Source organism: Candoia aspera, chromosome 2 (assembly GCF_035149785.1).
Source record: "Candoia aspera isolate rCanAsp1 chromosome 2, rCanAsp1.hap2, whole genome shotgun sequence".
Classification (NCBI taxonomy): domain Eukaryota; kingdom Metazoa; phylum Chordata; class Lepidosauria; order Squamata; family Boidae; genus Candoia; species Candoia aspera.
In genome coordinates this window covers 142,902,776-142,926,307 of record NC_086154.1, presented here as the reverse complement: position 1 = coordinate 142,926,307, position 23,532 = coordinate 142,902,776, and the positions used below count along the sequence as shown (strand labels likewise).

Below are 23,532 nucleotides of genomic sequence, written 5' to 3'. Positions count from 1 at the left end.
TATTCCAAACCAAGGTCAAAGTTTTACATATTAACTGCTTGTATAGAATATTGGGCTTCTGAACAAACTTCGCAGAGACAGCCACCAGAGCATCTTAGCCTCCTGCTTAGTTACTATCAGGTAAGTTCTTCAATTCATATAAATCTCCATAGTTAATCCCTTAGAGGAGAGGTGCGTTTGTTGCTTGCCCAGATGCTTTATGCCATTCCTGTTACCAGAAGTCTAGCCGGCAATTACAAAATTTCCTGAGTGGGCTGGATCCATCTAAGCAAACCTATATCTGAATAATGGAGTTAGCCAATTAAAATTGGACAAGCTACTGTGTAAAAGAGTTGTGTATTGAAAAGTCACTAAGAATTTTAGTCTGTCAAGCTTTCCATTTTGGGAAAAAAGGCATTTCGTGGTTCTGTCAAGTTTTAAAAGCATGTCAGGCTTTGTCACAAAGTAATACCTCAGTGTCATGTGACACTGGAGAGGCTTAAAAGACCAGCTGGGATTCCAAGGATGCTTAGGTTCATTTAGACAGATGGTGGTGGTAAACATGTTTAAATACAAGTCCTGTTGTCTTGCTTAGCTGGAATGTTCCCTATCACTGGAATGTTACCTATAAATCAGCCTTCGTTAATATGTCCAATTTTTTTGTGCTCCTTTGTGCCCCAGGCGTGTAACTGCTAGTCAGGTTATAATTTTTATAAAACATCAATTTGTTAAAGCACCAGTAGAAAATCCATTGGTAACTTCATCCTCTTGTAATTTGTCAGATAGTCAATAGGAATGTGGTGGCAGCTGAGAGAGCTGGTCTGTTCTTTTTCATGTAAAGTCAATCTTCTGTTTGCAAAAGTAGTATTTGCTGCATTTCTGCATCTGTGATTCCTTTCTCTTGCTTCCCATGGCTTTACTTCTTTTTATGTTTGCATTGTCCTAGGTGAAGAATAGAACAATGGGAACTCAGTTGTCATTGAGAACACAGGTGATTTTAGAATTCATTTGGGTGACCTTTGGAAAAGAAGAAAATGTCCAAGTTTGCCAGGCACAATTGCAAGCATCATTAATAACAACTCTGTCTTTAGATAATGATTCTAAATTTTTAAAAAGTGGAGATCTTCCTGATGGAACGTTTTGGGAGTAATATATGGAATGAAACAACACTGTTCAATTTCTATCCATATATTCTGAGTGCTGCTTGTTCCTAGTACTAAAGCATTCATTTAGATTATCTCAAAGTTTATTGCAAATATGGGACTTCAGATAGTATCTTAACTAAGGTGGCTTAACTTCTAATAACTGCTTATTAAAATACACTGACTATTCATATAAACATAGCAATTGGAATAACAAATTTATTTCTGCAGTGCCATGGGTTTTTAGGGCATGGCACTTTACAAAAATAAATCATCTATATACAACTAGAAGGAGAAATACTCAATGTTAGCAAAAAATCTTAATTTTTTGAAAACATAAACAAAATACAGAAGGCTGAAGACCCCATTTTTGATCTTTAAAGTGTAGAGTTGGTTTTTCATTTATTTATTTATACACAAACATGATTCTCTTCCCTGGCCTTTAAAAGGAGCAGAGGATGGAAGAGTCTGAGTGAGAACCAGTGTACTGACCCTTCCCCTTTTCTTGTTCTGTTGTGATTATGTCACAGGTAGGAAGGGAGTAATGTTTTATTATATACTGCGGCTAGGCAACTCTTGGGTGAAACTGTAGACATCTCTGAAATGTTAAGAGTATATCGTAGATCTTTCTCACAAAATGATCTCCATGGGAAAGGGAAAGGTGCAGTTGCTTCCTATTCATCCCTCTAACCTTCTACAGTGCTCTCTGTCATCCCAGTTTACCTTTATGTTTTGTTCTAGGCAAGTGAGCATATGGCCATGAAAATGCTATACTGCAACCGCACATCATCTTTATTTTCTGGGAATGCCAACAATATCTCTCATCCATAATTGGACTATGGATGAGAGGGCTGACCTGACATATATAACTGAGGCCTGGGTTGAAGACTGGGATGATATTTTTTGGGTGGGGGGGAGGGATGGATTAGTTTCTCCCAGCTGAGCCTCCCTGCAACACCACCAAACAGGTTTAGGGTAGAGAGAGAAGAATTGATATAGGAGTTTTTTCTCTCTCCAGGTGTCCTGTCCATTGAATGCCAGTCTACAGCATTTATGTCTTGGGTATTTAGGAAAAACGGGGGATTTTGCTGAACTGACAGAAATGCTAATGTATATTTCTTGTCAATTATTGCCTTACCCCACTTTTTGTGTGAACAGATCAATGCAAGTATACTATCACATCTAATGTCTGTTTTTTTTAATGATCATTGTCAAGAACTAATCACTATCTGAAACTTCTGCTTTTCATCTCCTTTCTGACTCTAATTTAAGCAACCAACTGTTGCAGGATAATGTTCTAATAAAAGAGACTGTGTTCCACAAAAGTTTATGTCACAAGAATTCTCCTTGCTTTCAGTTCTGTGATTTAGGTAGGCTCACTTTTGTAAAAGTCCCACCTATCTTAAGATCACGTCAATATTGAAAAGGTCTGCATTTCCTTTATTAGAGGGAATTGAGTTAGCAGCTATCTATCCCAAAGAGCCTTTGTTGCTTATGTTTGAAGTAGCACTGGCTAAGTCCGTGAACTTTTTTTTCTTTTTGCAAGAGGATCTTTCCAACTTGTACAATTTTATAGAAATGAGTTAATTGTAAGTAGCATTCCACAGCTGTGGAGTTAAAAAGGCATTGTGAATACATATAAACATAGTCAAGGTTCTCCTTTGCATAAATATTTCTCAATCCAAATACAGGCCAAATTTTGCACTACAGTTATTCTTCTGTTCTATGACAGATGCTGAAGCCTGTCTCATGAATAAGCAGACAGGGACACTTGCCATGACTTCATTTGTGGTACTACATTGATTAATAATGTTGGGCTTTGTTTGATGTGAGAGCCCTGCATATTACGAGTCCCACCTGGACTGACCAATAGATTCTTCCACTAACATCTTATGGTTCAGTACTTACGGGACATGAGATAATTGAGTTGAAAGACTTCATGTTTTTTCCTAATATTTAAGGGTGCTCAGGTCAGTACATAATGTATTGACTGAATGATAGAACTAAAGCTTTCTGTTAAAGTTAATTTATATGAAAACAGTTGTAGTTCTTGATCTAGACAATAGTATATAAGGAGTCAGTTGAACCCATCAGTAATATTTTAGTCCCTTTTCAGTTCTTGTTCAAAAAAAAAAATGAACACAGACAAAAAAAGTAACTTGGTTATTCTGAGAAAGGAACAAGAAGAAATTAAAGGCTTTTATTGTTGGTACTTTAAAAAACAAAACAAAAATGATGATGGAAAGGAATCTGCAATCATGACCTGCAGTGCTTGCTGTGTGTTTCTGTTCCTGCCTGAAAATAACCTGGCATACATTTGCAGCAAGGTCAAGCCTGCACAGTCCTTGAAGAAAAAGTTGGAGGAGTGAAACAGTGAATGGTCACATTTCATTTCATTTCAGTACATGAGGAGAATGAAGATTTATCAGGTCAAAGGAGGTGCTACAACAGAAACTGTTGGAGGAAGCAGTACATAAAAAAAATAACAAAGGAGCAAGTTCATGAGACAGGAATAACAACTAGAAGCAAAAGATACAGAAGATAGCTTACATCACTAGAACTCAGGAATCATTTTCAGGCCCTCACAGAAGAGCTATCTCTGAGTCTTCAGGGTTACTGAAGATGCTATGGAACAGGAGCTAGGATGATGGATCTCTGAAAGGCAAGGGAGGTGCAGCTGCATTCTGCAGGAAGACAAAGGTAAGAATTACGGTAATTGGTGATCTGCTACTAGTAAGAGCCAAAACTAATATGTGCAGCTGGGGCCACATGATTTTTAAGTGCACTGTCTGCCAGGAGCAAGGATCAGGGATGTGACAGAACAACTTTCAAGGTGTATCAAGTGCACTGACAACCACTTCCTGCTAACCTGCATGGGGACAAATGCTGCAATCATATTGTATGAACTTAAGTTCTAAGAAGGAAAGTCAAGAGCTGTAAAGGGAAGAAGGAATAACCTTGAGGAACAGGAGGAAAAGCTGCTACCAAGGCAGTGGTCGGATAAAAGGAATTTGAGTCCAGGTCAGAACTGTAATCTGAGCAAGTGTCTCAGACAAGAGCCCCCCCCCCCCACTTCTCACCAAGAAGGAGGGAAGAAGCGCATTCAGATGCCAAGATTCTGTTACTGTAACCTTATAATAAAAGTAGTATTAGCATTCATGACTTTGGTTTCCTAGTCAGGTCTACCTTGGAAGGCTGACAAGACCCTTGGGGCTAAAATGGTATTCTCATCCACGTTTATCGTTCGTGGAAGAAGACGAAAGAGAAGGAAGAATACTATAAGTAAATGATTGATTGTACAAATGGTGTTGATAGGAGATATACAATTTCTGGGACATAGTCTGAAAGATGGACTTTATTCCAATATCTTTCAGGAAGCAAATTTTGACAAAGTTGGACCTTGCAGAAAGTTTTTAGCATGTCTCTTGCTGATTACTCTCTGTTTCAAAGCATGGAGGAAAACGTAAAAGGATCAGTTATCCTTTCCTTGATACTAACTAAACATTTTGTCAATGAAGTGGAGTAGCAGGGACAGTGGGGATATGATTATATAATGCTGGTGTTCTTGATTAGAAGGGAAGCTAAAGTTGTGTGTAGTTGAACAAAGGTGTAGTACACATTGGAGGGCCAATATGATATGAGTCAAACGCAGCATGGACAAGTAGAGTTTGTCATGACTGTTAGTGTTTTCTACAGATACTAGAAGAGAAAGATGAAGCAGTCAAGGAATATAATAGTAAATAGAGTAACAGAATCCCAGACTTAGTTAATTATAGACAGAGCAGATCCCCCAGCTGCTGATAGCCACTGCTATAGTTAAACATTTTGTGACCTTAGATATTTCAACACACTGGTCTTGTAGCTGCTTTATAATTACTGATTGCAATAGGTGGGAAAGCTTGCTAACAACTAATTATATGAGTTCAAGACGTTGGATGTGATGTAAGGGGTAATTTAGCAACACATTCCCTGGTAGGGAATGTTGTTGTATCTACCTAGTTTCATCACTGAGGGCAGGGCATCAGTATCTAGATATAATAAAAAGTTTGCACAATCTCATGATATTGGAGATGTGAAACTTTCAATCTGTCTTTTTGCTCTGCCTTAGCTTTTTCTGGACCCAAAGAGCATATAGCTAGCGGGCTAATCCCAATAAACCAAATCAGATTTTTTTTTTTAGGAAGAAATGTGACTATCTAAGAGTGTGAGCTGGACCACAGACTCACCCTAACATTTGTGTTTTAACCAGAATTGAAGTTGGCAGAGTGCCAGTCAGACCTCAAAGAGATGTAGCCAAGAATAGGTTCTTTTGGCTACTTCGAAGCCTTTCACGAGGGCTTCCTTCACAATGGAAATCCTTCCAGAAAAGAAAGATTTGCCCCAAACAGCTATTTATACCCTGCAATATCAGGTGTATCACATTTTGGCCTCTCTCTTGTACCCATTGATTATTATTTATTGTTAGATTTATAGCTTGTGTTTCTGCTTATATAGCCACTCAAGATAGTTTAAAACCATAGGAAAATCAGTTAAAATCAATATTAAAACTTCACAGAGTGTCCTCCTTTTTTGTCATCAGGCAATACTTTTTTCCAACCTGTTAAAGCTTTTTGTGAAAGGCCTAGTACAGACCTCTAAGTCCCAGCATTCCTTTTGTTTCTGACCTGGAGCATCTCCCATTCCCTCTGTGTAATGGTCACTTTCCATTTAAGTTGATAACCTCTGCTCTGATTATCCTCATGGAAGATCAATTTTTCTTTTGATAGTGTGACACAAGCTCAACCAAGAGATCCTCTCTTCCTTAATGAAGATGGGAAGGTTGGAAAGATTGAGCTTACAACTAATCATGCTTATATTTTGATCATAATGGTGTTACTGCTTTTATCAGGATAGGGAACCTAGTCTGAATTCAACTCCAGCCAACCTAGCAAATGATGAGGTGTTGAGAGATTTGAGTTTCAGCACTGGAGCATCACTAGTTCCCCATCCTTCTCAATAAACTACTCTGAAAGGATACTACTTCTAAATAACAGAATTTTTAAAAGATATTATGGATAATTGTCAAGTGTATTTTTAACTGCATCTGTGCTTTGTAAAAATTACTTTAAAATACAGTTTTTAAATGCAGAAGATTCACCACCTCTTTTCTACAAATCCATGTCTTTTGATATCGTACACATACGTGGAGACTGGGAAGCTTCCAACTCCTTATAAGAATCACAGATACCCCTATTAAGTAACCCTGGCCAAATAACTCTATCTTCAGTTCCATCTCCCACCACTGCTACCCTAAGACCATAGAAATGGTGACCAATAACTAGTGGTGCTCTGTCAATATGGAATAGGTGTTTAAACAGATTTTTATTCTATGGGAGGATATTCTCTATAATAACAATATTGGAGAAGCTATTGGAAACACAATTCCACCAAAAGTAAAAAAACCTTTGTTGAGTTGTTTTGGAAATAGATTTGGCATCAGATGAATAAGAACTGGAAAGGAAATTTTTCTAAACAGAAAAGTATTCTATATTTTCAAATGGTTGAGTGGGTGTTTGTGACATATTTGATGTGGGTGGGACGTATTTTGATTTTGGATGCATGATGTTGATTGACTTTTGGAAGTCCTTCAGACATACCTATTAAACCTTTCCTGTAATTCTTTATGTGGTCAGAATTGGGTATGTTATGGTGCCATTTACCTTGATTGCATTTCAGGTTCTTTTGTGGGGGGGGGGGGTGTTCCTGGATTATTTGAATTTACGTAAAAGCAATTTTCTTGTTCGAAATCAAAATCAGAAGAGTTGTTTGGAGTATTCGCTGCAGAAATCTGTTACTTCCTGAACTATCCTGATGATGTATCCACCCCACCTGCTTTTTATTTTTGAAAAAGATAAGACAGAAATAATAAACAATTACTCCATATACAGTATGTGATTAAGTTTGGACATAAATCATTGGTGGATAGTGGAAGCTGAAAGTAACTTGCATTGTGCTCCCAATCTTGCCATGAAAATAAAAACAAATTCTGTATTAATTTTAGCCAGCCTCCAGAGATACAGGCGCTTATTCATACCCAAGCAAATTTGAGACCACTGAAATCTCTCATGCTAGGCTTAATAAGAATATGTTTATAAGGTGTAACCAATATATTTTGGCTCAAGATGGGGGGACCTTGGGGCAATGTGCCTGTGGGACCTACTCTTTCTGTCATCCATAGGCTCATACCTTTGACTGGATTTAATTCTCACTGCTCCTCGGAAGGAAAAGGGCAAGTGAATAAGCTGCTATTCATTGTTAAAACATGTCTTAACTCAAGTTTACATTCAGAAATGTCAAGGAGTGGCTGCAAAAGCAGAAAAGATTAGCAGTCAACCATGGGAATATATAGAGGCACTGGTCGTGGCAGATGCTTTATAATGCCACATCCTGATCAGTTATTTCAGTGTGGTTGGGCTTGTCACAGAGATGCCCTGTAGAGTAGCCTTTCCTGACCACGTTTGTCCCATAGAGACATTGCAGCTTCCATCCACAATATACCCATCAGCTGCTATGACAAGCTGTATTCTCTGATGTTGGTCAACATAGCTTCTTGAAGCATCTAGGTTGGTTTGATGCAAATATTAATAATTACCAACATGATCAAACTTGGTCAAATCTCTGTTTCTTCCAAAAGACTTACTCAAAACTTAAGCTCCTCAGTGATTTGCCTGGCTGTTTTATAATTAGAGCATAAGGTACTGTAATTAAGATGATTAACTCATTTGCTAAGTGCTTTGCTAATTTCTTATCTAGACATCAATCAGAAATGGAAGCAGGGTGGTAAGAGCTCTCTTTAAAGCAACTGGCTTGAGTTATGGATGTAAGCATGCCTACCTAGTCTGGAGTTAGCTTAATTCTGGCTTCAATCAAATTTCATCTTTGGGAGATCTGACCCCATATTCATAGCATCCTTAAAGCCCAAGTATGGTAGATCTGCTTTCCCAATGTGTTCAAGATTAACCAGGGATGGTTAAGAGTACCCATAGGCATGGGACTGACATCCTCCAAGGTGGGGGTGAGGGTGTACTGCTTGGGGAGCCCTGAGGTCAGTTCCTGGGCTTTCTTCTTGCTCATAGGGGCAGACCTTACAAATTAAGAGCTTACTGGCTGAATGGCTGATGCTGCCATTATCTGTTAGTAAAGAAGCTAAAACTCCCTCTCTCAGTATATGTATGTATAAGAGGTGCTGGTGAATGAACAGCAAAAGTTCTGTATGTGTATGAAAGAAAAATACGTCTAGATGAGGAAAAGACTCTGTAGAGGTTTGGTGACTACACATCTAACATTACTTTTTATTGTTAGAAGATTTTGCTGCTGTTAGATTCTTTTGTTAAAACACTAATCACTGTTCTTTTTATCATGTCCTCCTCCTGGGGGGAATTTTAAGGTCCACCTTATTTGATCCAGACATCAGTCCCTAATGTGTGGTCCCTTGTTCTTAGAAAATGGTCAGACTAATAAAATAAAAGCTAAGCTGCTGGACGTTCAGGCCTGCTCTGCTACCAACTAAGTTCTTCAGCATTCCATGTGATTTTGCTGAATTATCTTTCTTCTGGAGTTCGGGTGAGAAAATCTGAGGTGCCTGCTAAGTGGATGGAAAGGAGCCATAAAGTTAATAAAGGTGCATTAACATATTTCATAAATATGACTTCATTTCAATGAAATTCAATCAGTGTGAAAGCAGGGAGCGCTGAAGTTGCTCATATATCAAGGAAGGAGGCCAACTCCAATAGTTGATTCACAACTAAATACTTAAATGCTTCACACTGTTATAAGAAGCACTTTTATGCGATATTACCTCCAGCAGATGCATATAACTTGTGTTGGATTATGAAACAAAGCTGAGCTCCCGAAAGCATGGTCTCACCCTACTTGCTTTTCAGCTGAGTACACTAAACACAGAGGAAGCGATGTTCCCACACTATTTCCACCATCCTGTTTTACATAGGGGCCAAACTATGTATAACACGAAGCAATTGATGCAATGTTGAGGGTAACTAATTTCAGCGAGAAGCTGCAAGATGTTCAAAACGAGCTTAAGATGGCCTATAGATGGGATGAGTTTAAACTACCCCATGGCCATCCGAACCAAATTTCCTATCAGAAATGCAATGCGATAAAAATTCTCATCCGCTGTTCAGAGTGATGATGTCAGCAGGGCCTGAAATAGGATGGAATTAGAAAAGGAAAGAAAAGGGGAAAGGATGCTTAGGAGAACGTCCCCCCTTTTTTCCCCTTTGAATGACTGAAAACTGGGAAGAAAAAATGTGTATGTCTTTTTTTTTCTCTTTCAGAATAACAGCACTTTTTTTTTTAGATTATCGTGTTGAAATCAAAATATTACAAGGTAGAAGGTAGTCATTTTGAACTAGTTGGTTATCCTGAAATTTAAACTTGCTTGTGTCCGATGATCAGAAGTTCAGACTTACTCCTGTTAAATTCTATGAATCTGGAATGATTGATCTTGGATGTGAGTAAAATGTTGGGTGTATGTGGCTCTGTTAACTGAGCAGGTTGACTTAGAGTATTACGCAATTTTTTTCCTTATTATGAACCATGTATTACTTGGGCTGGGTTCACACACCAAATCCAAATCTCACTATGGTTTAAAATAAAGTATGAAGCCAAACTTTGTGGTTCAGAAACCATTCTTTATGAAGTAGGATGTTGATCCAATCCGTGTGAATCCAGTCTGTGTAGCTTACTTAGTAAACCTTGGTTAGATGAATGGTGGCCTAATGAGATAACTTTCTTCCAGTGTCAGACGAAATTATTTCTGCATACCTGTTGCAGGGGTAGGGGTGGGGGTGGACATAAGTAGAAAAAAAACATGGGTTGACTTGACCCAGCAGCAGGGCTGCTTGTCCATTGGTTCCACAAGATGGAGATTTGCATACAGGTAGTCCTTGCTTAGCAACCACAATTGGGACCAACAACTCCATCACTAAGTGCCATGGTCGCTAAGTGGAAAATAACGTGACTGTGATGGGCTTACAATGTCACTTCTCATTTGGTTGTTAAGTGAGACATTGCATGACCGCAACTTACAATTTTACTTCTGTATTCTCCATTCTGCTTTTCGGAAGCGGATGTGAAGCACACAAATGGTGATCACATGATCGTGGGACACTGTAACGGTTGTAAATGTGAGGATTGGTCACAAAACTTTTTATACCGTTGTAACTTTGAACAGTTGCTAAACAAGGCAGTTGGTAAGTGAGGCCTACCTGTAAATGCACAACCGCCCAGAGTCGTCATAATATGAGATGGGCGGGGTAGAAATATGATAAATAAATAACCTGGCAAAAAGTCAGTAGGCTGCACTCCTGCATTCAGTTCCTGAAGGAGCTTCTGGCCCAGCTGCCTGTTGTTTTTCCCTATTTTATTTCCTTGACGCTCAACTGTTCTCAGTGGATGTTCCTAGCACCTGCTTTTGTTGTTCATTTAATAGCTATTGATCCCCCACAGCCCCGGATCAGATCAATAGCTTAGTGCAGCTGCCATGGCTACAGCCCCCCCCCCGCCCCCCGGAGATCCTTTCCAGCACTCTCCTTCTCCTGGAGGGCTTGGAGGACAAGCAATGGATTGGCTGGGCTGAAGCTATTTCCGTGCAGCTGCACGGAAGCTTTGGGGAAAGATGGGATTTATGGCCTCAATCGTTTGTTTGTTCTTTGTGCATCTTCCTCTAATGTCCTCCTGCCTACAAGGATCTACATTGGAGCCAGTGTGTGATGTAGTACTGAAGACTGTTGATAGATGGCAGCGCAGCGCTATTTTCCTTCTCCAGGGGCTATTGTTAGAAAGCCAGCCCTGCTGCAAAGGAGAAATCATTTATAGCCAGCCAGGATTGCTGGGTTTACTTATTTATATTAGGGAAGCTTTATAATAGGAAACTTCCCTCAGGATCGAGAACAAATGTTTAAGCTTATCCAGTTGCTAAATCAAAAGCTGCCATACCACAACAAGCAGGCGTGCTCATCACTGAAAAATCTCCTTTTCAGTCCCAGATAGGAAGGGGGACAAAGCTGCTGTGGCTGGGAAGCAGTTGGAATGCTGCGTATGTTCAGACATTCTCTTAATTCCTGCACAGCTGAGAAGGCTGTGTCATGTAAGTGGAAAGAAGACTGAATTGCCTATCTTCTGAAGAAGCAGCAATCCAGAAGGGGTTCCGGGTCAACGCTGACTTCCAGAATCACCTATGAGGAAGAAAAAAGAGGCTCATAAATGGTGTCACGAACTTTGAGAGAATGTGAGGACTGAAGAGGCACCAATTAAGAGCTTGCACTGCATTTACCAGAAGTAGGTTTGGAAACCTTTAAGGAAAATGGCAAGGCAGGGGATTGTTCCTGTAAGCAGGGCTACCATATCTGGGCTGCAAAACTCAGGCCAGTGCCTGGAGGGCAACAAACAGGGACTTCTCTTCAGTATCGTGGTTAGCTGGGATTTTGCAACCCAGATAACGGTAGCCCTATTGTCAGTGCCAGACACTGGAACATTCTGCTACAATCAGGGGTAAAGCATATGCATAACCTGCAAAAGGTCTTGCATTTGATCCATAGCATCTCCATATAGGACTTGGAAAATCCCTGCCTGAAATCCTGGAGCGGTATTGCTAATATGCATAGATGACATTGGACTAGATGGGGCAATCTGTTCTGCTGTGCATTTTTTTCACACATTCTTAAGCAATTCTTGTTTTTTGGTTCAGAAGCCAAAAAACCCCTCTTTTGTTTTCCTGTACTGCCTTATGGTAGCAATCAGTTTTAGATTTTGCAACTGGGAGCAAAGAAATGCCTGATGACATCCTTTAACAAGCCTTACAGTTGCTAGTAACTGCAGGATATAGCAAGCTGGATGACATCACTGAGCAGTCCCGCTTTAGAGCAGGAAGACACACAAGTACAGGTAGTTCTTGTTTAGTGACCACAATTGGGACCAGCAACTTGATTGTTAAGCAAAGTGGTCACTAAGCGAAACCACGACAGTGCTTACAATCTTACTTCAGCTTTCCTTTGCTTTACAGACTTGCGAAGGTGGTAAATGCGAGGATTGGTCACAGAGTTATTTTTTCATCATGTAACTGCAAATGATCATGCCACCAGTGGGCTCAGTATTCAATCCTTGGGATTGGGGGCGGGGGGTAGGAACATAATGGGTCATATCCCATAACCATGAATTCATCCAATCAAAGAGCTTTATTGATTAGTCAATTGACCATATCAAGAAGATTAATGTAATCCTGCATCATTGAATTAAACCATAATACGACATTTGATCAGTTTATAGTAGGGGGCCCAACCTGTAGCTTGTGAGCCACAGGTAGCTTTCTGAGTAATTTTTTGTAGCCTGGAGCGATGCTTTGAGGACCCTGCAGATGCTGCCAAGCAAGAGCTCAGCACCAAGAACCACAGAGACATATGGCCTGGAATATGGAAAACACTCCAGGAAGTTGAGGGGCCTCAAAACTCACCTCAGCACATCCACGTGGATCTCCTGGGGCCAGTAGGCCAGGCCTCACCATTGGCATTTTGAGGCCCGTTGCACCAAGCACTGCTGCTCTCTGGGAACCCCACCTCCTCTCCTCTTGCACTCCATGGCAGGACTGCATCTGAGGGCAGTCCTGGATTTCTCCAGGCAGGGGTAGTGGGGAAGAAAGGCAGGCCAGGAAGATGGGACTGCCCAAGGAGGGAGGTGGCCAAGGAGGAGGGCTGGGATCTGGCTGCCCCGCTGCAAGGATCTCTGTGTTAGGCAAGGGGCAAAAAGACAGCAATCAAGCAAGATCACTCCCTTAGGCAAAGGAGCAAAGGACAGACTCAGCCAAGCAAAGGGAGAGAAGGGCAGGAAAAGCAAACAAGACTGAAGGCAAGAAAGATCTCTGCTTAGCCAGAAGACAGAAAAAAACACAGAATTTGTTGGCAGCTCTTAGTGAGATGGTTTATCTAGTTTAGATCCCTGAGAGATGATCTTGAAATCAACCCGGGAATAAAAAAAATACTAATTAATAAAAAATGCTGCCAGCTAAGCGGCCAAAGTGAAATGGCTGTTTCACAACTGTTTCCCACATAGCCTTGGGGCATGTGTGTGTGTGCATTTAAAGAAAAACGAATACAGGTATGTTTGAAGGCACCCTGGGACACTCTTAATTCTCGACTTAAGGCTTTTGTGTCTATGTATGAAGAGGCTTTGGTGTCCATCCCTCAGGCTAGTGAACTAGTTCTCATGAGCCATTTCTGACAATTTGCGTTTGAGACCCTTGGTTTAGAGCTTAATGTTTGATGTATGAATCCAGCAATTGTGATTTGCTGAAGCCACATCTAAAACAAGGCAAGGTTTTCCTCTGCCGCGAAGGAGATGCTAGGGATGGAACCTGGGATCTTTGGCATTGCAGATCAGATCCTCCATCCTAGAGCTGCAGCGGGGAGACACCAAGTCTGCTCCTGAACAGCTACTTTCAACAAAGCGGAACTAGCAGCTCATACCTAGTAGTTCCATTCTACTAACTGAGTTCCTCGCCCACTTCTCCTTGCCTCTCCTGTTCATCGCTGGACACCAGTTGGACCTTCTCTCAATTACAATAGTAGACCCAGAGGAGGAAGTTCTATTGAGGTTCCATTCCTACCCATTGTGGTAGGCGGTATAGCAGGAAAATAATTTGGGAAACTTGCAAAAGGATTGGAAAATTGGTGCTGATGGGAGGACTGAAAGGAAGAACAGATGGATTTTGGACTTTATTATCAGCATTAACTTTGCTTCACCACCATCACGCCCCCAGCAGCATCTAGCTACCAATTATTGCTAAAATTACTTAAGGACAGAGTTATGGCTCCATAAAAAGGGCAGGCATGTTTTTCTTTTGAATCATGGATGCTAGCCTTTGCCAGCATACTGATGAGGAGGGGGAAGAGATGACACAGCAGTTTTCTGCATATCCAGAGAGAATTCCCACAATGACTTCACTTGCTGGCCAGCCCAGAGCTTGTGTAGGTCGTTCAAGCCACCCACAGTAAAGCATTTGGCTTGGACTTGTGGGAAGACCCTAAACCCCTCAGTTTCAAGGTTGAGCAGTTCGTCAGCAGGGGAATTGACTTACCATAACTAAGACTGTGGGTTGAGGTTGCTTGTCTGTGCTTTCTTTAAAAAGCCAGCTCTGATTTCAAAACAATCTCACTCTTTACGGAATGTCTCTTTTTGTACTGAAGCTGTCCTATAATGAACTGGAACAGAGAATAGAAATGATTCAGAGCTGCTGTAAGATAGGCTTTGGAGTGGGGAACTGATACAGTCTCCATCATCTGTCTTGAGAAAAGATAGAAGCTCTCGAAGGGGTGGCAAACAGCAGAATGCCATGACCTATGTTATTCCAGAGTGTAGGATATAGAGTATTGGTTTTAAGTTACAGGAAGGCAGAATCTGGTTAAATGCTAGGAAAAACCTCTTTACAGTAAGATCTATCTGACAGTGGAAATAATTACCCCAAAACATATTGACGTATCTGAGCAGAGGCTACACTGCTATCTCTCAAGGATGCTTAATTTGGATTTCAGCGTTAAACAGGGGTTTAGACTCAAGGGCTAAAGACTTCCTGAGAAGAACGTCATATTAACCCCACTATATTTAGCTGTTCTAAAGGGAATGGATCCATAATTGGTTTCCTTTTTACTACAGTATAGGAGACGTACCAATAAGCAACAATCCATCTTTTTTAAAATTATAACCTTAAAGCGAGCGAGTTTTGTGTAGGGGTTAAGGCACCAGACTAGAAACCAGGAGAGCAGGAGTTCTAGTCCTGCCTTAGGCACAAAGCCAGCTGGGTGACCTTTGGCCAGTCACTTCTCTCAGCCCTAGAAAGGAGGCAAGGGCAAGCCAATTCTGAAAAACATTGCCAAGAAAACTGCAGGGACTGGTCCAAGAGTCAACACTGACTTGAAGGCACAAAAAAAAAAAAAAAACCCCACAAAAACCCACAAACAACCTTAAAGCATGATCATCGTTACCTTGATCACATTTCTGTTAGCTGAAAAGGCACCTCATAGACTAGATTAGCAACAAAAGCACTTCAACAGTAGAACCCATTCATTCATTCTACCTCGGCATTAATGGGGGGTTTGGACTACAAAGCTCCCTCCAGCTTTTTGATTCTACACCAGACTTCCCAAACCTGGTGCTCTCCAGAAATGTTGAGACTATCTGGAAAAGTTAGGCATTGCAGTCCCACTCATGAATTTTTGCTAGGGGTAGTCTCCACCACTAGAGATGTATTTTGTTCTGTAATCTCCATTGGGACAGTTTGTTCTCGGAAATGTGGTTTTAAAATATATTAAATAGTCTAGCAAAGGTGCTTGGTTAGACCAGACTTCATGAGGACATCTGCAGCAGTGATTAATTTTGCTAGTACATTCCAAAGAAACAAGGCAAACAATGGAGGTGGAGGCTGCTGAGTTTTTCCCCTTCTTGATAACTAAAGGCCAGTCTGTGCCTCGCTGCCCTGCTGCAGGACACTGAGAACGCCAGCCTGCTAAGTCAGCATCTTTATCTGGTGAGGTTCATTTGTTATTGTAACATAAACAGGCTTTGAGTTTGTCAAAAGTAGCCGTTGCTTTGTTGAAAATAGGCTACAGTTCTTCGCTAAGGATAATGTTGCATTTCTGAACTGAAGACATATATCCCAGGATTTCAAAACCTGGTGTCTTGGACTACAGTTTCTAACATCCTGAGAGCAAGATTTTGGGTTAGAAAGGAAGTACATGATTGTTTCTCCCAATAGTTTTATTTTTCCTAAACAGGGAATTGTAAGCAGGGAGGAGCTTCAGTTTGATTAGACCATTGATCCTAAAAAAAGGATCTTTAATACTTTTCTTTCTTGTGCCATTTTCCTGGTATGACTCTATACCCAATGTTTTACCTGCCTTTCTTGATTGATCAAAGGCATGGTCAGAGAACAGCAGAGCATGCAGAGATGCAGCATCACCCATGTATGGGATTAAGGAGCTTCTCCCACTCCTGAGTTAATGGGCACTCCACCCATCCTTGAGTTGGCACTAAATTGAATTAGTATGAGATTTGCCCTCCCCATTGTTGATCCCTACCCTGCTGCTTTTGCCTTTGTTCCCAGTCACTGCAGTGACTTCCTATAAGCTAATAGATGACAAAGGCTAAGGGAATTCACATCCCTTGAAGATGTCCTAAGTAATAGTAGTAATAAGGGGGTAAATCCTGCTTTAACACAGGTACTGCTAAGGATGACTTAGCCCCATCTCGCTCACAGGCTGGGATGAGATGCTGTTGCTCCGGTGCCATGGGATGAAATAAGTATTGCCAGGCCTTGATTTGTCGTGTTTAGGTTCAAGTGGTGACATAAGGCATGAGGCCTGTTTGTTATTTTCTATAGGCAGAGATAACTGTGCTGTATAGCAGTGTGGCCTAGCAATCTGCTTTGGGTGACCCAACAAGAGGTAAGATAGGGTTAGGATTAGGATTAGGGTCAGGGTTAGGCAAATTTGGGAACTGATGTATGAATGGTCCAGCAATATTTTATAATGTGGCAGCCTTACTGAGTGGCAGCAAAGGGCAGGGAGGAGGACATTTGGCCTAACCTCCTGCAGCAAAATCTCTGGCTTGTCATTGTCCTTAAAGAACAGCATGTTGCTGCTCAATTTATGTATGTATTTATGTATTTTAAAAATAGGCTGCCCCAATCTATCATGACTTTGGATGGCCTACAAAATACAAATAACAACATTTAGAGGCCACCCGACTCCAGACGACTCTGGGCAGCTTACAATGAAAAATGAGAAGGGAAGAGAAGACCGAGCAAAAAAGAACCACACGTGGCCAGGGAACATACAAAAAACAACCCACAGGGCTCAACAGCCACTGTCACTGCAGGCCTAGGAGAAGAGCCAGGTCTTCACGGACTTCTGGAATGTCATCAGGGTGGAAGTGTGGTGGATTTCAGTAATGCTGCTGGTTCTTAGGAAGGAGGGAGCACATTCAAGGAGGAGGGTAAGATAAAAGGAGACGCAGTCCAGAAATGGAATATGGGAAAACAAAGAGGTTCCGAATAGCCCTGCCCTACAGCCTTCCCAGCTATTTCCCTTTAGGTTAGATAGAGTAGCTTTAGTCTGGCAAGATTCTGTCTATGTGGTATAAGCAAATACAGAACTGAAGTTTGGCCGGACTGATTCTCGGGCCTGACAGGAAGCCATATAGATCTCTGGGGGGAAAGTGTTCCAAAGGGCAGGATCATGACAGAGAAGGCACGCTTCCTAAGCCCCAAAAGGTGGCACTCTTTCATTGAAGGCACCTGGAGCACACCCACTCTGCCCAATCTCACTGGCCAGGCAGAAGCAATTGGAGACAGGCAGTCCCTCAAATAGCCCAGCCCCATGCCGTGAAGGGCTTTACAGGGGATACCCAGCACCATGAATTGCACCTGGAAGCAAACAAGCTACCAGTGCAGCTCATAGAGCTGCAGTGACACATGAGTATACTGTGGCATGCCCATATCCACAGATCTCAAACCGGGAGCTTCTGCTGAGATATCAGCACACATTTTTGAATTAGCTGAGAAACGTTCAGTGTTGCAACAATGAAATTCTGTGATATAAGTTAAGCTGGTTTGCCTGCTGTCTCTTTCAGTACAGTAAAGGCTTTGGTTTTGAAGTAATGCCCTGCCCAAATTTAGGTTGCATTTTCATAGCTGTGTTTTTTGCAAAATTCAAACTACTTTTGTAAGGATTTGCTTGAAATACACCCCCACGTGCAAAAATGACAGGGAGAAATGGTACAAGGTCTTAAGCAGTCCAGTTCCATGGGCCAGCTTGCTGCATGAGGAAATAGGCCTGGGCAGTTTGGGAAATGGTTGCACAGCAGCTGTTTGGGCTTGGAAAGTATCTCTGCAGTGAGATAATAATGGCTGGGTGAAGGGTCCCCTCAAACTGCAGCTGGTGACTCCATTAACCACTTCCAGCCCCTGGCTTGATTCTCTGCGGCAGGAAACGGTGATGCGTTTTACACAGGAATGTCTGACCCAGACTGAATGGTCAGGCTGTGGGTAGGCCTGCTTTTTCTCACTGGAACTGAGTAGCCACATTTCCCATCCACTCAACCAAAAGCTACGCGCTCCCCGGTGTCCACACAGTAATTACTTCAAAACATTTTCTTTTCCTGCTTTCTCTTAAAACGTCCATAGCAGTTAACGAGGCAGACACACTGTGGTTCTGTTTGTGCACACATACATGTGTGTGTACGCTCACACATTCAGGAAGTAGGAGAAGGGCGGACAACTTTTGGCATGCTGGTGCTGCTTAATGGGGCTGAGGGCTGTAGGGCAAAGCAGTGGCGTAAAGTGGGTGGTCCCACGTGGCCAGGGGCACGAGGAAAATGGAAAGAGATCAGTGTAACATTAATATACTTTTTTTCTTTTCCAAACGTTTTGAGTTTATTTTGACTGCAAGTATATATCCTTTTTATTGCATAGCTGCTTTGACTTTTGATTGCATTATCATTGCTGTATTTTTTGTTTGTTTGTTTGTTAAATTCATAATTTTTAAAAATTGAATACAAATTCCCACAGGCAAGATAAGGTTTTCTTGGGGTGGGGGGTGGAGAGAGTTTCTTTCTTTCTGAACCTGTGTTAATTTTGTAGAGGCAGTTGAGCTCATGGGGCAAAAGCTTGGAGATTTCTACCTCCTATCCCAGATGCCTTCCCAGTATACACATTCTAGCTCTGCCTCTTACCTTGGTGTGGTGGCTTGGGGATGCTTCTACCTCATATCCTCCTCCTCAAGCCCAACTTGTGGGAGAGATGGGATTCCCCAGACTACTACCCTTACTGACAAATACAAAGGAAAAAAGATGATAATAATGGAATTCTCTACTGCCACGACCCAGACCTGTATCATGGAGATGTGTGACTAGGGAGAATCGGCACCACCAACTTTGCGAGGCAGATCAATCTCACAAGGGATAATCAAAATCAATATTTATTCTGAAAAAAAGAAAAGTAAGACTTAAAAAAATCCTTTTTAACTTTAGTCACATGTGAAACCATTCATCATTAGAGCAAGTAAATATATAGCACTGCTAAAATTACAGAGAGTGTTTTAAAGGACTCTCCCATAGAAAGCTACAGAGGAGAGTGGAAGTTTGGGGACAGGTTCAAGATGATGTTAGTTTTCTCTTAATTTAGAGACATTCCCTGTAAAGAGGTTCCAACCTGCATAAAAATGCAAAAAGTACTGAGCATGTAAACATAAATACTAGATATAATTATCACCAGAGGCAATAAAGTGGAGTTAGATACACAGAAAATGCATTAAAAGTAATCTTACATAATGCTTCTAGCTAAACATGTTTTGAGAGCCAGTTTGGTGTAGTAGTTAGGGCACCAGGCTAGAAACCGGGAGACTCTGAGTTCTAGTCCTGCCTTGGGCACAAAGCCAGCTGGGTGACCCTGGGCCAGTCACTCTCTCTCAGCCCTAGGAAGTAGGCAAGGGCAAACCACTTCTGAAAAACCTTGCCAAGAAAACTGCGGGGACTTGTCCAGGCAGTCGCCAGGAGTCAACACTGACTTGAACCACCAAAAAAAAGTTTTACTTGTCCTTTCAAAATAGCAGCTTTCCCCGGTTTTTCCTAGACTCAGTCCAGATCCCTGATGATTCAGTTGGTTAATTCAGAGACTGCTTGGGAGGTATCTTCTTTCTCATCTCACTCTCTGTTCCCAACTTCTTGCTCCTTTTCTCCCTGAGTCTCGGCTGCAGAACCATCTTTTACAAACCATGCTTTGCAGAAGAGCAGACGCTCCTTCATCTGGAAAGGGAGAAGGTGAGGGGAATCTCTTTTGGCAATGGGATCCAGGGCAAACAACTGACCCTCCTGTAAATGCAAATTGGGAGGATGAAAGAATATGTTTTGGAAATATTTGCGTGCTGCCAGCTTGCGTGAGATGCTGGCAAGCAGACAGCAGTCTTGAAAAGCAGGATGGCTATTCACAGCTGATTGGGTGAGCTCAATCTATGGTACAGGATGGTTGGGGGAGAAGTAAAAGGGAGCCTCAGGTGTGTTGCCTTCAGCTCATAAGTGAAAGGTGGGATAGCAAGCTAATAAATAAGCAAGCCCATCTCCATCTTTACATTACAGTGTTGGAATGGCAAGAAACCCCACTGCTGCATTTTAGCAGAGGGATTCTGGAAGCCACAAAAAGAGGCTTCTTGTAGGCCCTGGGCTGAGGTTGCCCTTCTTTGAAATAGACTATAACAACTCTAGGAATTAAAAATCTAGAAATTGCAAAGAACAACAAGACCAGCTAGATGGAGAGAATACAGCAACAATATTTCTCCAGAGGCGGTTCTCCTTCTCCTTCCCCCCCCCCCCATTTTTTCATGCCCCCTTTAAAGAACAGCCCCATTTTGGTAAAAATTCTCCGCATTCTTCAATGGCAACCTTTAGGTGGTTCTCAAGATATTTCAGATTGATGCTCAACATGGGAGCTTTGTGGAAGATGCAGGATGGTGGACAGGCTGTCAACACAGCTGCTGTTTCAAGTACCAGCAGAAGATAAAGGAGTTTGGGAAAAGAGAAGTCAGGCTGCTACCATGATAGGCTAACGCTTCCCCCCCAAAAAAATTTTGGACTATGTCTCCTCCCACAGGAAAATATTCGAAAAGTCCCTGCATCTTGTGGCCATCAAATAGGGTGGAGGCCTATGAGGGGAGTGTTTTGATTCCATTCTGTGGCATCATTAAAATTTCTACAAGCAGCGGAGTTAAGTCTACAAGCCAAGTTCCAGTATCGTGTAAAGAATGCTAAGATGGAGATTTGGAACCAAGCAAAACACAGTAAGGGTCAGAAAGTCAGGGTCTCAAAAAAGTCACTGAATTTTGCAATCAAAGGACAGGACAAAAAATAAAGGGGGAATAAATAATTTTTTTTCCTGGGCCTAAGAGGGGCTGTGCTCTTGACAGGAAGGGAGGAAGAATGAAGGGAACTTTGGCAACTGGGAGAGGGAAGTTTATGAGGCAGGATGTGACCTTAAATATCCCATAATTTTAACCATGCCGCTGCTGTATTAGTATATATTTCCCACCCTTCTAAGATCAAATTAGGTAGGTGATTCGAGTTATGCACATAGAGGAGTTTCAGGCATGTAAATATGTATCAACACCCAAACCAATGCATGTGATTGATGCTTTTGCTATTCCAGTCTCGCTTCCAGACCAAGAGCTTTGGCATTTGGTATCTTTGCATAGATGCCAAATTATTCGTACATACCTTCCCTTAAGCCAGCTTTCTCCATAAGCACTTCTCTATGTGCCCCTCAGTTTTTCTCTTCCATAAAATGGAACAAGCAAAGTATGTGCTTCCACTGAGCCTTATCCATACAATACATTCTTTCTGGGAAGCCTTTGAATGTGACCAGCTGCCATTTGCAGGACTGGCCTTCTTCTCTGATAACCCCATCAAGAGGTCCTGTCCATCCTTATAATGGACTGACATGGGGCATTCTGTGGGCAATTGGTCTGCAAAAAAGTAAGGGGTTTGGGTGTTTCTGGAAGGAGCACTTCTGTTTGGAAGTCCTTCCTAGCCTGCAATGCATGTTGCTTTTCTGAAGTGAAAGAAATGCCCTTGGCGCCTATTCAGAGGCCCTTTCATTTATTCTAATTTTAATTATTTGGAATTAGAAAACAGGGCTGGGGTGGAGCCCTGGCCCAAAGCCCTGATCCTAATAAGTCCTACATTCAGCAACAGAAAGGGGAGGAACCCTCCTCCTTCCACCTTGCCAACTTCTACGCCTCCCTCTGTAATGTCACAGGGGCACCAGTCACCCTTTCAGAGGCAAGTTTTGCCCCCAGCAGGTACGGGCTCGCTTTCGGAGCCCGCTCACACCATCTGTTTGCTCTTTCAGAGGCCAAGGAAAGCTGCTGCTCTCAGCCAGAGCTGCGTCAGGCTGGATTTATGCTCCTTGTTCTGCTGGGGAAGCGCAATCCAGATGGAGTGCTGGCAGCCTGCTTACCTTTGGCTGCCTCCAATTCTCTGCCCATGCGGGAATGCTTTCTTCTGCCTTCCCCAGAGGCTTGGGGGAAGAAGGAGCCAGGGTGGGGCTGCTGGGCTTAGGGGAGGTTTGACTAACACATGCAGATTGGCTTGGCAAGGCTTAAATTGCTGTAAGGAAAAGAGCAGGGAAGGGGAAGGGGGGAGGGGCTTTCCTTGGAACACATCTCTGGCCTCTCTTTGTGGAGGGAACAGCCACAGCGAAACCAGGTGCTGGAGGAAATAGCTTTGGCCAACAAGGGAACAGCCAATAAATCTCCTTCACTAGAGAAAGGAAAATGGCATGTTCTTCTCCCAAAAATAAAAAAAATGCACTGCTGCTGCTGCTTTCTTCTCTCCTGATCTATGTCTGACCATTTTGCCTAGTGCTGAGAAGCCTTTGAATGTGACCAGCTGCCAGGTGCAGGACTGGCCTCCTCCTCCTCCTCTGATAACCCCATCAAGAGGTCCTGTCCATCCTTATAATGGACTGAACTGTGGCACTGCGGGTAATTTGTCTGCAAGCGGTGGGCAAGGAAAGTGCTCAAATGGATTAGCCTCAGATCTGGATCCATCTGAAGAAGCAGCAGGATGCTGGTTGTGCCAGCTTTCTTGATAAGCCAGACCTAATTAATGAGCTTGATGAAATAATGTCTCTTCTTTGGTCATTCATGCAAGCTGTTCCTGTCTGAATCCTAATGTTGATGCCTAGGGTTGTTTTTAAAAAAAAATAATTTTATTATGGTGATGCCTAGGTTCTGGTCCAGAGAGATATTGTCATGAGTGCCGTTGAGCTAAAGTCATCAGCGCAATGGCACACATGACAATGACAAGGAAATAGGTGAAGGGGTACAAGATAAGTAGCCATCAACCCACAACGACTAACGGCTAACAAACAATAGCTAAACGGATCACGGAGCCACCCAAGCCATCAGCGGCAATACAACGGGGATCGCCCAGCTGAAAGCAATCAGCAGAGGAATGGGAAACCTGATGATGGGCGATCCCGGAAACCCTCACCCACCGGCAGGGCAACGTATTGGACAAAGGGGAGTGACGTGACCGTGAGCGAGGGGGCGCTGACCGGCGCGGGGTATTTAAACCCCGCACCGGCGCGCTCCTGTCACTCTCAGCTTTTTTCTACCAACGCTGTACCTGCCCTGCAAATAAACCAGAGCCTGATCCGCAAACCAGTGTCTGAGTGTTATTCAGAGGTAGGCAGCGCATGACATAAAGCTGAGAGTCATAAACTCAGCCTCGCCGAGCCCCACCGGACGACAACGAGCCGCGGGAGGAGTAGACGGCGAGAAGACCAGCAAGATGAGGCCGGAACGGCGCGGGC

General features: G+C 42.4%; 1 long non-coding RNA gene across 1 annotated transcript; it reads right to left on the bottom strand.

Moving 5' to 3' along the window:
• Positions 1-231: 231 nt before the first annotated feature.
• Positions 232-22,286, bottom strand: LOC134492433 (uncharacterized). Its single transcript, XR_010067439.1, has 3 exons — positions 22,174-22,286; positions 3,672-3,805; positions 232-921 (listed from the first exon to the last, which is right to left on the bottom strand). It is a non-coding gene; the product is annotated as an uncharacterized LOC134492433 (long non-coding RNA).
• Positions 22,287-23,532: the final 1,246 nt, after the last annotated feature.